A 14,076-nucleotide genomic window follows, 5' to 3' on the forward strand; every position below is an offset into this window, starting at 1 on the left:
CCAGCTCTTGTTTTTTTGGACTAAGCAAGCCCAGCTCTTAGCTTTCCTTCCAAAATAGCTTCTCTGTTTCTCTAATTGAAATAATAGTCCTTCCAAGTACCTGTTTCAGCTGAATTTGTCCTTCTTGGGCAGGGGGGTGTTTTAGATCAGACCTCACCAGGGATTTCTGCAGTGGCATTAACACTTTTCTGTCTTTATCGCCTGCTTTGCCTAGCTCTAGAATAAAACTAGAATAGACTTTCTACCTCTTGAGCCGCTCAGTATCACCTGTATCTAAGGGATAAATAAAGCAATAAAAGCAACCTTGCCAAATGCATAGGAAAACCTCGACTCTATGTCCCCAGTATTTTAGGGAATGGCTGCTGAAATAGAAATAGCCAACTGAGGGTGACTGAATAATGGCAACAACTGGTCCTTATTGCAGAGCCCTATTAGACTGTTTTCTCATAGATGGGCAGGATTCAGGTCTTATGGTTCTACAAAATTATGTATTTCAAAGCTTAAATTCAAGATTACATATACCAATCAACCTGATTCAGAATTGGTAGCAAAGCAAGCCCTGTATTTTTTAAGTCTTTCTTTGCCTAGTGTGTAATTTTACTGTCAGACTAGAGTCTTACTCATACACAAACACACAGAGAAATCTCCTGCTGTAGAATGCTGTCTGGACAGAATTACATTTTTAAAATTAGGAATAACCTAAACACTTTATCACTTATATATGCTATGCAGGAGGTGTTAATCATCTGTCAATTGTAGCATATAGGGGAGAAAAGTTTTTCCAGTTGTTTAATAGTGACTGAGGTGTGAGAAACACCTAAATTACAGCTAGGAAATTCTGGAAATTGAATTTCTTTTATTCGGCTATCATATGGCTTTTATGCCAGTGCCCAACACTTCAGTATTGAATGATCTCTTTGTGCATTAAGTTAGAATAATGAGGCTCCGATTAAACACAATAGAGACTGTCTTCTGCTCACGCAAAGTCACCTACAGAGTAACATATCCTTGTTTAGGTGGAACAGAAGTTGCAGATATTATTCTGGCAGAGAAAAAAAATACTGCAAAGAATCTCAAAGATTCCTTCAATTGAGAATGCTTTCTCTCTCCTCTTTCACAATTCTATTGACCTTTAAAATGAAATAAATAAGCCTTTGTTCTTTTAACTTTTAAAAAACAGAATATGCTAAAAGGTTTCATGACTTGGATACCATCATCTTCATTTTTCTTGTCTTTTGGCATTAGATGTAATAGAATGAACAATCTTTAAAGTTTTCTTTTTTTCTTTTTTGCACTTTGTAACTTTAAAAAAAAAAAGAAACCTCAGAAAAAGTTTAGTTTGGCAAGCGGGAAATGAAACTCTTCCAAGTTCTGAGAAGACAAAGTTACAGAAAATTGAGAGAGAAAAAAAAAAGAGAAAAAATCCCTAGGTAGCTTTTTTTCCTGATGACTCTTAGCCAAAACCCCCAAATCGGTTTCCCTATCCCCATCTCCCTATGACTTAAAAAAAAAATTAGAAAAGAGAGGAAGGAAAAAAATTCAAAATTCATACAAACTCAACAAATATATCTTTGGAAACCATACACTTATCAAACATAAATAAAATGTTTTCAAGAATCCCTAGATCTCAGTTATGTCATTGTAAGTCGGGAGCTGCTGAAGTCATTTACACTATTAGAAAATTTTTGTATCATCGTTAAACTTTGTATCTTTCATAAATATTTATCCTATCCTCATTGTCCAGATTTTCTGTTAGGCATTAAGCTCTGTTAGTCTGCTAAATTGAAAGCAGCAAGTCTCAATGGGCTTCTTTAATCTCCTTTCTTCCTGCTCCAAGTTCTAGTATCTTTTCCATGCAGGAGTGATATAGGCTGTCTCCAATCAGTGTAGAAAAAACAGAGCGCAGAAGGAATCTTCATGCTATTTTTAATAAAATAACATGGATCAAGAGCTTTCTTTTGTTAGTCTCTACCTCTTTCAAAACCAGAATATCCTTCTAACCTTCACTTGTGGAGAGTAGAAGAGCCACAGAATCAGGCCAATTATGACTAAAAAAAAAAAAAAAATTAAAAACCTACACATGTCAAAAGATGCTCTGATAAAATTATTCTCAGATAATTCCCATCACCTCCATTTTTAGATGATTATTAGCTTTTTAATTGTAATTGGTGCCTGATGTGTCCATCACATTACCCATTATATTATCTGTCTGACAATTTAAGAGTAATGTAATGAGGTATAAAAGCTTAAATTAAAGGATACTTAACGGTACTTACTGTATTAATCTAAAAATAAGAAACTACTAAGAAAGAAATAGTACCAGCTGGGCCAGTTCATAAAAGACCTGTACTGTCAGCCACAGATATGTCTGGCAAATTGCTGCTCTTTTGCAAATGGACCGAAGCAGCAGCTGGTGTAAATGTGGATTCACTGACTTCAGGAGAATGAACGGAGCTTTATATTGGCACAGAATCTGACCCCCTAGACCTCACCGAAAGCAAGATGAGAGGCGATTGCTACCTTGCTCTCTGTTAAACCTGAATAACGATACAGTAAATCAGTAAAGGGAGCTCCTATAAATGTATTATTTATATTACATAGCACTACTTCTGAGCTTAGAGCCCAGAGAGGTTGTTGCTTTCTAAACATAACCAAAACAATTGTCTTTGCTCTAGAGACTTTTACCATCTAAGCAAAGAATAAGTTTAAAAATAAAAGCAGTTAAGCCATACAAAACTCCAGTCCTTGGGACGCAGCCTTAACTTGGAACTTCTACCATGTGTCATGATTGAATTGTTGCAGATCTTGCTCTTGCAGGTTTTTTTTCCTAATTTTGTTGCTGACTAGAGCATACACATCAAATTTGTCCTCAACGCATTTTTTTCAGAGAAGAAAGCAGAAGTCCCGAGATCTATATCTCATTATCATCCAGACTGCTTGGTGAGGCCATGTGTATGCCTACTTAATAAGTGAATAAATGAAGGTGATCCTTGACCTCAAGACCAAGTCCATATTGCTTAAGGCAAGTTCCCATCTGCTTTGGTGCTGCCTTGCACTTGGGCAGGGGTCTCTTCTGGATGCCATTTGGTGCCTGTGTAGCCCTGCAGAGAAGTTACTCTTCTGTGCCTTTACATTTTAGCAGCTGACAGTTTCTGAGCCCACCAGCATGGTGTTTTCACAGTGTAAAACTGCAGCGACATGTTGCTCGGCCTAGGACGTGGCACAAGGGTGGGTGTTTGGTCTCTCTGCGATAGATCAGGAGCGTTGAGGGAGTCAGCGTAGTGGGTGCAGTCCCACCTGCACTAGGAGCTGCCCCAGGGCAAGCTGCTCCCCACATTCCCCTGGGCACCCTGTTTTTTTTCCTAAATTTGTTTTGCTCCACAATCAGTACCACGTCTTTGAAAGCCTCAAGCTCCAGAAAAGGCATGAAAAGAAATAGCTAGGATTTCACAAAAACTCTCACTTGAAATGCACCCAAAATATCTACCATATACTTTGCTTAATGGGCTTAAATGGAAGCTAAGTTATTTTGAAAATCTAATCTTGCTTGTAGGATGATATACAAGTATGTACAAGCATAAAGCTTTATAAACACTAGTTTGGTATATACACCCAGAGTGACGAGTATGACATTAAAATATATATCTGCTTTATTAGAATTCCAGGCCTTTATTATTCAAATCATGTCAGCATCTATTTACTTCCTGGTCCTTCTCTTATGCCAGACACTGTTTGGTAACAAACCATGAGAAAATTGTTATTGATCCCCTATGAGTCAGGTCCCACCATATTGTAATGGGAACTGATTTTCAAATTGTCACTAATTAAGTTTATTAATTGGGTGACTTCAGTTAAGATCGGAATTGACATTTCTAATTCTATTGGTTCCAGTCCTAAAATGAAGATCCTTCAACAGTTTTGCTGAGATAATAAATGAGGGAAAGAGAGCTGTTCCAATTAAAAAGACAGTCACTGGGTATTAGCTGGGTCTCATTATCATTCTTAAAATTAACTTGGCAGCACACATTTTCACCTGGAAATACTGCAGCCTTCTCTGTTGCACTTATCTTTTACTAATTACTTAGTTCAGGTAAGTTGTGCCTGGCCCGTGCAAATTTGCAGTGAAGCTTATTTCTTTACCTATTTCCTTTCATATTACCAAGCCCACAGGTAATCAGAAGAGCAACGCCCGCTCCCCAAAACTAACAAAGTAACCCTTTTTCAGAAGTAATATTAGCATATTTTTAACAGAAAAGGAAACACAGAAAATAGATATTGTTAGGGGAATTAAGGAAATTAACATTTAAAGAAGGAAGATTTAAAGAATAAAATCTTGGTAGTGTATTGAAGTATATCAGTTTTTAAAGCTCAGACAGTGTCACCTGAAGTTAGGAACGTGCTTTGTTGTCTCTCTGATGCAAATAAAGAAGATACACTGACAAGCTCTGAAGGTATTGGGGAAGGTTTCTGACGTTCAGGCCCTGATCCAGGAAGGCGTATCAGCATTATGTATTTAGGGATGTGAACGGTCTCGTGGACTGTATGGCTTTTGCAGGTGAGTGTATGAATGACTTTGTGGTATAACCTGGGATCCTCTGATCCGCAAGCAGGATGACCTTGGCAGCGCGTTGCATGTGCACAGCTGAAAATAGTCTGTACGGATATGACGGTGCCCTCGGCGGAAGGTGCACCCAGGAGCAGGCTCTGGGCAAGGCACCCGCGCCGTGTCCGGCGTCCTGGGGGCTCCTCGGGCTGTCTGCAAAGGGCTGCACAGGCTCCGCCGCTCGCTGCGGTGGCCTACTCATGCAAAAGTTGAAATAACTTGCCGAAATCCAGTCTCTGAGAAATATCCCCTCATTAGGTACTGCTGAAGTATTTTTATCTGCCTATGGCTGCCCACTCCTGGGTGATGTCCTACTGAAACAGCAGCGGATACTTCTCCAGACAGGAATGGCTCGAAAGGACGTGAACTGTGAAAGGTGCTTTCCCTTGTGGAGAGATTTTTTTCTTCATCTTTTTTTCTTCGTTCTGCCTTGGAGAATGAATAAAATATGGGATGTGATAGATTAGCAATTACCCTAGGCCAAGTCAAAAAGTAAACTATAATGAATTTGCCTTCTTTCTTGCAATGCAGAGTTTTGCTATCACAGCACCCCTAATAATTCACACGGGTTCAAATAGCCTTAAGACGTTTAGCAGCCTAAAGCTCAAAAGACATCTTAAAGGATTCTTAGGTGCCTAAAACCACAAGCAAATAGCTATTTGGATTTTTGGCAGCTTCATGCCTATTTATTGCCATTATAGTTGCAAATAGCAAGATTATCTGTCTGTCTATCTATCTACTTTCTATATACAGTGTAAAAAACGAAGGAATTTTTGCTAGGACAAGAAGCAAAATACTTGCATTTGAGTATGGAAGATTCAGACGGAAGATGAAGAGAAGCTTTCTAGCAGTCAGGACGGTGAAGCACTAGAATACATTGCCTCGTAGGCAGTGGAATTGCCTTCATTTAAAGTCTGTAAGAACAAGATAGGTGAAGTCCAGGACCATCTTTCAGCTGCGTGATTCTGTGTTACTATACGTGGATGCTTTAGATTTTGCTTTTTTGATGCTAAATTATGTGCAAACCATTTTTGGTAAAGAGCAGCTATGTAATTTACTGGAAAATGTATTTTTAACTGACAAGTATATTGAAATAGAAAATCTGTTGAAAACTTTCAGAGAAGCAAAAATAACGTCTAAAATAAACCAGCAGTCTCTGATTCAAAGTTAAATTTGCTGTGCTGTAAGAATTTTTCAGTCCTTGATAAGAATCACATATTCATGTTTATTATTGAGGGAATATGGGATTTATGCCTTTCACTTTTGTGGCTGGATTTTCAACATAATGTGGTGAATAACTACACAAATGCTAACTATTTTAGAAATAGTAGGCATTTTTGTTTCTTTTTGGAATATGCGTGGAATGGTTAACTGTAGATAAGGCTGGACTACTCTTAGATTTGTTCATTGTTGTTCATACAAGTTCAATTTTTTTTGTCTTTCTAACAAGTCTCAGGCTCACCAAACAGTCACATCAGTGATTTTCCTCAGTCTAATCTGTCCTTTTTCATGACGATCTCTTTCAGCTTTTTCTATAACATTACATACGTATTTTAGATTATTTGCTTACAGAAATGTTTGCAATGATATTTCTGAGATCTCTGATGCTGCGATGCTGAAGAACAGAGGACAGTGAGCTGGGCGTGAGTAAAAGGGTCTGTGGGAAGTGAACGGGGAGTTCAAACAACTCCCTCTGCATATATACATAAAAGCTTATGTAACTGACATTTTATAGCTAAACGTAAGCAGGCTAACGTGATTACTGGCAGTCATTTATTGTGTAGGATGCAAAATGTTAAAAGAGGCTATGAAGTTCAAAGGATCTGGAACAAAAGAACTAACGTCAGTGCTCGGATAAACGAAGGTACTTCTACTGAGAGGATTTCAGTTCCGTCACGAGAAACTGAGTTCCCCTTAATGGATAAGTTTGGGATTGATCATGGTTTTGGCTCTGCTAGATACCTGTAACCTCTGCTTGTAGCTGATACAATTAAGAAAAGAAGGAGTAATGCTGACTGTTAATGGCAGCTGATGGAACAGATTCTCTTCATGTCTCAGTGGCTGGGAAATTCTAGTTATCTAGGAGTATATTCCAGTCTCTCCCTCGCATATAGGCTTCCACAAAATGACTGCTGGTTGTTTGCTTGTGTGATGACTTGTGATAAGAACAATTCTCGGTCATCTAAATGGTAAATTTGTGTTCACAGAGGTCTAGCCTTGTTCAAAGTGGTCCACAGGTCACCTTGGGTAAAATACATAGGACACTGTGGAGCCTAAACCACGATTTCTACACTTTACTGCAAATACTAGGAGCCTGTATTCACTTAACGCACAAATCTTGTCTCCATTTACATTTTTTAGAGTACAAATTGTCCATTTACTTGCCTGCAGTGCAACCTAGCAGATCATTGCTAACAGCACCTAGGGCATTATTAAAGAAGAAATAATTGCATGTTCACAAAGTGCAATTACTTCTTTCTGCCCTCATCATAGCTCTATAAAAGCAAAACCAACTTTGACTGCAACATGCAGTGCAGTGTCTTACTTAAAATTCAACTCCAGGTTGCCATCCACTTTGATATTATTATTAGCCAGAAATAATCTGTAAAAGGGCTTACAATAGATAGCATTTCTGCCTCCCTATCTTCATCATCAGTCATTATTCAGATGTTTTATAACACGTACCCATAGCTGTAGCCCAGGCTTGGAGAAGTATCAGTTTTGTAAACTATTTATATGGTGCAGAGCTATGTAAAGACATTCAAGCCGTCTCTGAACAAGCTTGGATTCCAGAATCAGTGCGGTTCCAGTTAAGAGCATGGAAATGGCCGTATCAATATGGCTCAATAGCCCAAAGGTCTGAGTATTTGCGCAGTAGATACAGTGCCTCTGTGCACTTCTACCCACATGTCAAACATCAAGAAGAAAGATAGCCTTACTACACGTGAGACATTGTCTGTTTCAGATGCATTTCATATTCTCCCATATCAGTGCTAGGGAAAAATATCATCAGCAGCAAGAAATAAAAAAGGGGAGGGAGAGAGAGCTGTTGGTGACTCTGCTGTGCTGGCAAGTGGCGCTGGAAGCTTGCATTGCAATCACCTTGGATCTTTACTACTTTTAAGAGCGAGAGCCCTGCTGAGATTGTGTACTCCGTCCTTCCTTGAATGTCCTGGACTTTCTCAATAACTAAGAAGTTATTGTAGTATTTTGAGTTTTCTCTTGGTGCCTTTTCAGCCCCGTCAGCTTTTTCTGTGTTCTTTAAAAAGAAACAACCCCCGTTGAAAACAGCTGTGCCCACAAGTAGGTATCCAGGAAAGAGTGAGAACAGAGAGAGCCCAATTACTTTCCAAGCCTCACATTATTTTCTGTGTAGGAGGTTTTCCGAACCTAATGTGATTCCGCAAATCTATTATTACTAATTTAGTAATCTTCGTGCTTGCAAGTACTTGTCCAATATTATCATGAACCTGAGTAAATGTGTTGTATGTGGTACTCTGTACTGCTGGGCTGGTTTTATCTGTCTTGCTGTAGTTACAGCCTTCAGTTCCTGAGCTGCCTTGCCCAGAACTGGCTCCGGTATCCCTCTATGGCATTGCATTGCATTTTCAAGGTTAAGCCAACAGACTCCAAAGGAAAGGCTTAAGCAATTTCACACGTCTGTCAATATTATTTCAATTACAGTAGCTCACCTGTGGGGAAAGGTTATCCTATTATATCTGTCTTGTACTCTCCTTGAAGCGAGGATAAAGAAAGAGAAAAAATAATATTTAAGTGTAAGAAAGTATCAGTGGAAGGGAGGGAGCAGGATTTCTTCACTTTTCTGCTACCTGAAATTGCTTCTCAGACTTCACTGAACTTCTATGACTTTCTGTCTCCTGCAGAATTCCTGAAAAAAAAACTGTGGCTGCCAAACTTCATTTGCTCAGAAAGAAGCAGTATAACCCAATACACACTTCTCTGCCTCATGCTGTTCTCTGTTCACACCTCCTCGACTGGTCATCAAACCACAAGATTAGGTTTATGGTTTGATTTTCACAGGCATTAACTGATAGGCAGGAGACTCTTCTTTTAGGTTGAGTGAGTTGCTTGGCTGTAGTCAGGGGCTGGAGAGGAAAGCAGTAGGAAGGATGAGGACAGATGATCCTTGTGCTTGCACGTGTGGACACAGAAGCATGTACATGATGGACAAGTAAGCAGGTTGAAGTTATTCCCTTGTCCTCTGCAGAAGATGAAAAAGATATTCACAAATATTCCCTACCTGGTTGTTTTCACTTTGATCCTAAAATGGTGCTGTTGGCCATGTGGTATGTTCTGACAAGGAGCTGTGGCTGGTAGCCCTGAGCTGGCACTTGCTGAACCTAAAAATTAACGCTAGCAGGCCAAAGCTGTCTGATATGTTCAGAATTCATCATGTTACATTGGGCTATCCTCTCGGCTTTAGCTCTGCCAGCTCACGCCGTATGAAAGGACCTATGCCTTGTGGGCATTAGATTGCTCAGCTGTGTTAATTAAAGCATATTGCCTGACCTATGTCAGTATCACTTTTTATATCCTATTCTAAATATGGTCAGTAAGTAGCTGGCAGGAAAAAAAAAATTTTTTTCTGAAGTGGCTCAAACAGAAAAATATTTTAAACACTGCCCACTGATTTAAGCAGGAGGAGGAATAGCCAGGAAGCAAATGACATTGCCGTTATTGGCACATTTCTGGCATTCATCTGTATTATCCATGTGTTAGCTTTTGTCAATAAGATTTTATTTTTGTACAGCTTTTTTTATGGAATAGATATTGGAATTCTTTACAGTCTGTTAGGCAACTATGAGATATATTTAGAAATGCAATTAGTGATCCTAACTCTCCTTTCCTCTCTCCCCAAAGTAACTCCTTTGAGATTGTTTCAGATTTAAGCCTGCACAGTAGAATAATCTGACCTATCATCTCAGAGAAAATATTTTATATAAATAAACAGAAATTAAAATATAGGCAATGAAAATTGCACTCTTCCTGGGCACAGAAAGACATGAGATTACGTGATAGATATTATAATAAACACATTCTTTTCCATAAAGGAGATAAGAATCAGAGAGAACTGAAATATGCAAGCTACCTGTTTTTGTTAGAGATATTATAGTGAATAATTAATATGCAAAATTTCATAACAGTCCTCCATATTAGATAAACAATATTCTACCTGATATTCATATTTCTTCAGTGCTTGCTTCCCATGGGTTTGCTTGAAGAGTTTGGAAAACTGTATTTTAAAAAGAAATAAAATTTAAAATATATTAAATTTATATTGTTAGAAATCCACTTCTGTTCATTTATTCAAACTTTTCTAGTGAGTCACGGGAGTTAGTGACTATCTTCCAAGTGCACAGGTCAGAGACAGCTTGTGGTACTGAATAAATACTGTAAGTGCAATAACCAGGGAGTTTTTAACCATGTGCATTATAAGTAATATGCTGCAATTTGGTATATCAAAGGATTCTGGCTTATTCATTAGGAATAAATTTCGACCTGTTTTAAAAACTGATTATTTTGCACATTTAAATTTTAAAAGAGTTCAGTAAAGTAGCTTCTGTTCCCAGGCACACACTTCTGAAAATGTTTCAGGAACCTGCAAAGAGGTATCAGAGGGGCAAGGAAGCTCACAGAATCAGACTCACAGACCGGTGGGGTGGGAAGGGACCTCTGGAGATCGCCTGGTCCAACCCAACCCCCTACTCAGGCAGGATCACCTACAGCAGGTTGCTCAGGGCTGTGTCCTGTCAGGTTTTGAACATCTGCAAGGATGGAGACTTGCACGACTCCTCTGGCATCAGTACTCTCTCGCTTGTCCCCTGTGCTCGCTTCCACTCCCCTTCCACACCACAAACACAAGAGCCTAGGTTATCATGACCTAGCCACTGCAGATTTTCTGTTGCTGGAAGACCAGTTCACTGAGCATAAAATGACATAATCTGTCATAAAACCAAGATATATTTGGCCCATTTCATTTGAAATGATAGTTCCCACTCCTGAAAGTAGAACCAGACCTTTTATTTTCTGCCAGGAAGTCTGTGATAGACCTACCGAAGGAGTACTTTTCCCAAAGGATTTTCCTGCATCAGGTTTACCATACTTACAGTTCCTGAAAAAGTACTTTTTTCCAAAGCAGGTTGGAAAGCCAGAAGAGGTTCCCTCCTGGGATGAGCTGGATGAGTCCTGTGAAGAAAGGCAGCATATGAGCTCCCTCTTCTATCATAGAGAAGAGATGCCAGAGGCACCCATGATGGCCTCAGGCCAAAAAGATCAAGATGGAACCAGCTGCCTCCTCCTATAAAAGTTTAGGAGCATTTGGGAGCGTGTGGACCCTGAGCAGAGGCCTTTTTTTTTAATGTTACATTTTTTAAATGGGGCTGCATTGCTGCCAGCCTGCCAGGTTGGAGTAATTTAACATGTCCTCTGAGGAAATTTGGCTGTGATTTGTCACCTATTACAAAGTCCCTTACACTAACAAGAGTGGCACATGAAAATAAAGTTTGTAAAAAGTCAAACATTTGTGGATTAGAGTATTAGATAGACCATAGTCATAACACTAAAAATGGATTTGAATTGGTCATTTGGGCTGGAACATGTGTTATGTAAATTGAAAATTAATTTTATGTGTGAAAGTGGGGAAGTCCCCATGGATCATCCCCTGGAAATATTTAGCTCATTTATTGTGTCTGAAATTTGGTCATGTTTATGGGATCATCTTTATGGGATGGTCTTTAAGCATGTACATGTGCAAACATACATAAGCACACCTTGTGCATCATGCAAAATCTCTTACAGGACGTACCGTCTGCAAACAGAAATTTTGAAGATAACTGATGGAAAAAATCAGCTTTGCAAGAGAAAGTATAACCTGAGTTAAATGCATCCTTTAGTTGTTTTCCCCAGGCAAATGAGGGCAATTCATTTTAGTGCTGATGAACCTTTGGATCTGAGCACATGAAAATTGTAAATTAACTGAAATTACAGAACTAGCTGAATATGATAATGAAATGACTAAACACCTTCTCTGAGAGGGTGGGCACGCAGGGAACCATTCAGTGAAGAAAAGTCCTTGCCACAGGGAGTGCTATGTGTGCTGCAGGGAGCTCCATCCATCCTCAAGACATTGCCGGCATGCCGGTCCCTCCACTCCCTGCGCTGCGGTGACGGCCCCAGACCGGGGTCCCGGGGCATGCGCCCTGGGCAGTGGGGCTCGGGTCAGAGCAGGTGCCCGTGCAGCAGCAGCGGGGACACGCTCCTGGGCTAGGCTGGCTACAGCATCGGCCCCGAGTGTAAGCAGACAATAGGGATTATAAGTAATTCCAGGAAGGAGAAACAGTTTGGGGAGGGGAGTTCAGTTTTGACGTGTGATATATTTGAGAAGTTGACGCTTTTTATTGAAAATTACTCCTTAAGCTTTTTTTTTTTCTGTTTAATGATCTGTTCCAATTACAATGCAAAAGGAACAAGGCTAGAATAAACTAAGCTTCTGTTTAAAGAGAAGAAGAGAGTGAGGTACGACGTGAACGCTCAGTGACGTCTTATTTCTTGCTAGCCATAAATACTACATTGACAGTTTTGGTATTCCACATCTGAGGAACTCAGAAACTCAGGACCATCTTTCCAGTCAGAACTTGGAGACAGGGAATAAATTATTGCACTGTAAATGTATAAATTCTTAACGGATAGATATATAAATAAGTGTATAAATTCTTGCACAGTGTGACTGCATTTGAAAGCTGCTCATACAGATTCTAATAGTATTGTGACTATGTGAGTAATAATTTCAGCAAAGTTAATGGAACTCATTAAAATAAAATATCCCAGGGAATCAGAATCAGAAAAAAAGAAATCTATGCTGCATGCTAAATATATTGTCTTCACATCTCTGGAAGAGACATTTTGAATTAAAAATAGATCTTTTAAAGTCTCTTTTTTCCCCCAAAAAACAGTTCTTATTTATGAAGAAATACAGGTTTTTTTTTTTCCCTTGCTTATGTGTGAAACTGAAGAGATGTTGCACTACTGTAGGTAATGTTGCTTTATCTATTTCACTGGTTTAAGGGATCAGTTGCTTTTCCAAGGCAAGGATATATTTTCACAGAGTCAAAGTGATGCTACCAGATCCCATTAACTGAGGATCTGCTTAGATTCTTTTAACTAGAGATCCTTAAATAGTTGTGCAATACTTCCATGCTCTCCGCCGCGGGATAAGATTTCCATGGTTATCCATGCCTTATAAAGCATTTTGAGATAACAGAGAATGCGTTATGCTAAAAAGTGTTGTCTAATAGTCTGTGATTTTTCTCTCTCCTCTCCTAGTGATTTAATGAAATCTCACATACTGCGTGAGCTGGAGGAAGTCACGCAGTCTGCCAGTGCCTCACATTCTTTATCTAAAAAAAAACCTCTTATAATATCTCAACAGAGAGTTGTGTGACGCAGTATTTCAAGTGCCTGCGACTGTTGAGCGGTGTTATATACATGCCTAGTTTTTTGTGAGCTTTGTATTTTAGAAGTGATGATGCTGGGGTGCCTGTACTAGCGGAGCGTTCTGCATTTGGTAAAAGGCTAATTAAAGAAATATCATATCAGAAATAGATTTTCAGTGTCTCTGACTCTTCCCACTTACCATGTTGCAGCAAACCTGCAATTGAAATAGAGAGAAAAAGAATCTAAGTCGTTTATGACTGAGCTTTATGAGTTTGTAGAGTGGTTTAGATGATGAGTTTGCCCATGAGAGCAGACAGCCCAAATAGTCCCCCTGTGTTTTCTGTTCTCTATTCTGTAGAAAAAGCGTCATAAAAAAGGAACATCTTTTATTGACTTGGGAACATTTTTGCTATCGTTCACCACCTGCATCACATTACTACTTTAGGACAAATTTCTCTTTATGCTTATGATATCATTGCAGTTACACTGGCTAACTGATAACAGAATTGGGCCCTTAGTAATTCGCTTAGTGCTGTCAACCAAATGTTACCTCCGAGCAATGCTGTTAGCAGCTGTTTCCCTCCACATGAGGCATTTGCCATTTTGCTCTAAATTGTACAGTTTAACTCCTATAATGGGAGCAATTACGGTATTTCATTAGTCCTCTTCGTTAACAATTAACTCCTCAAGGAGTAGAACATTACCAAGCTGCCGTAGCAGCTAAGACCAAAAAACTCTATTTATTGTTTGGTTATATCTTCATCTTGTAGAGACTAAACCCATTAAGATACCATTGAAGATACCAGCCTAGCCGTGATTTAACATTAATACAAGCAATTAGTAGCCACAAAATAAATCTTTATCTTTAAATAAATGCAAACTCATTCCTGTTTAAGTGACTGTCATTTGCTTAAGCAAATGCCATTGGAAACTCTATTTTTCTTCCATGTGCTTTGGAAGCACTATCGGCTTATATTAAAACATGTGCTGTTATGGTCCTGTCCTGCAATATCTAAGCA

Source organism: Struthio camelus, chromosome 1 (genome assembly GCF_040807025.1).
Source record: "Struthio camelus isolate bStrCam1 chromosome 1, bStrCam1.hap1, whole genome shotgun sequence".
In the NCBI taxonomy this organism is placed as follows: Eukaryota; Metazoa; Chordata; class Aves; order Struthioniformes; family Struthionidae; genus Struthio; species Struthio camelus.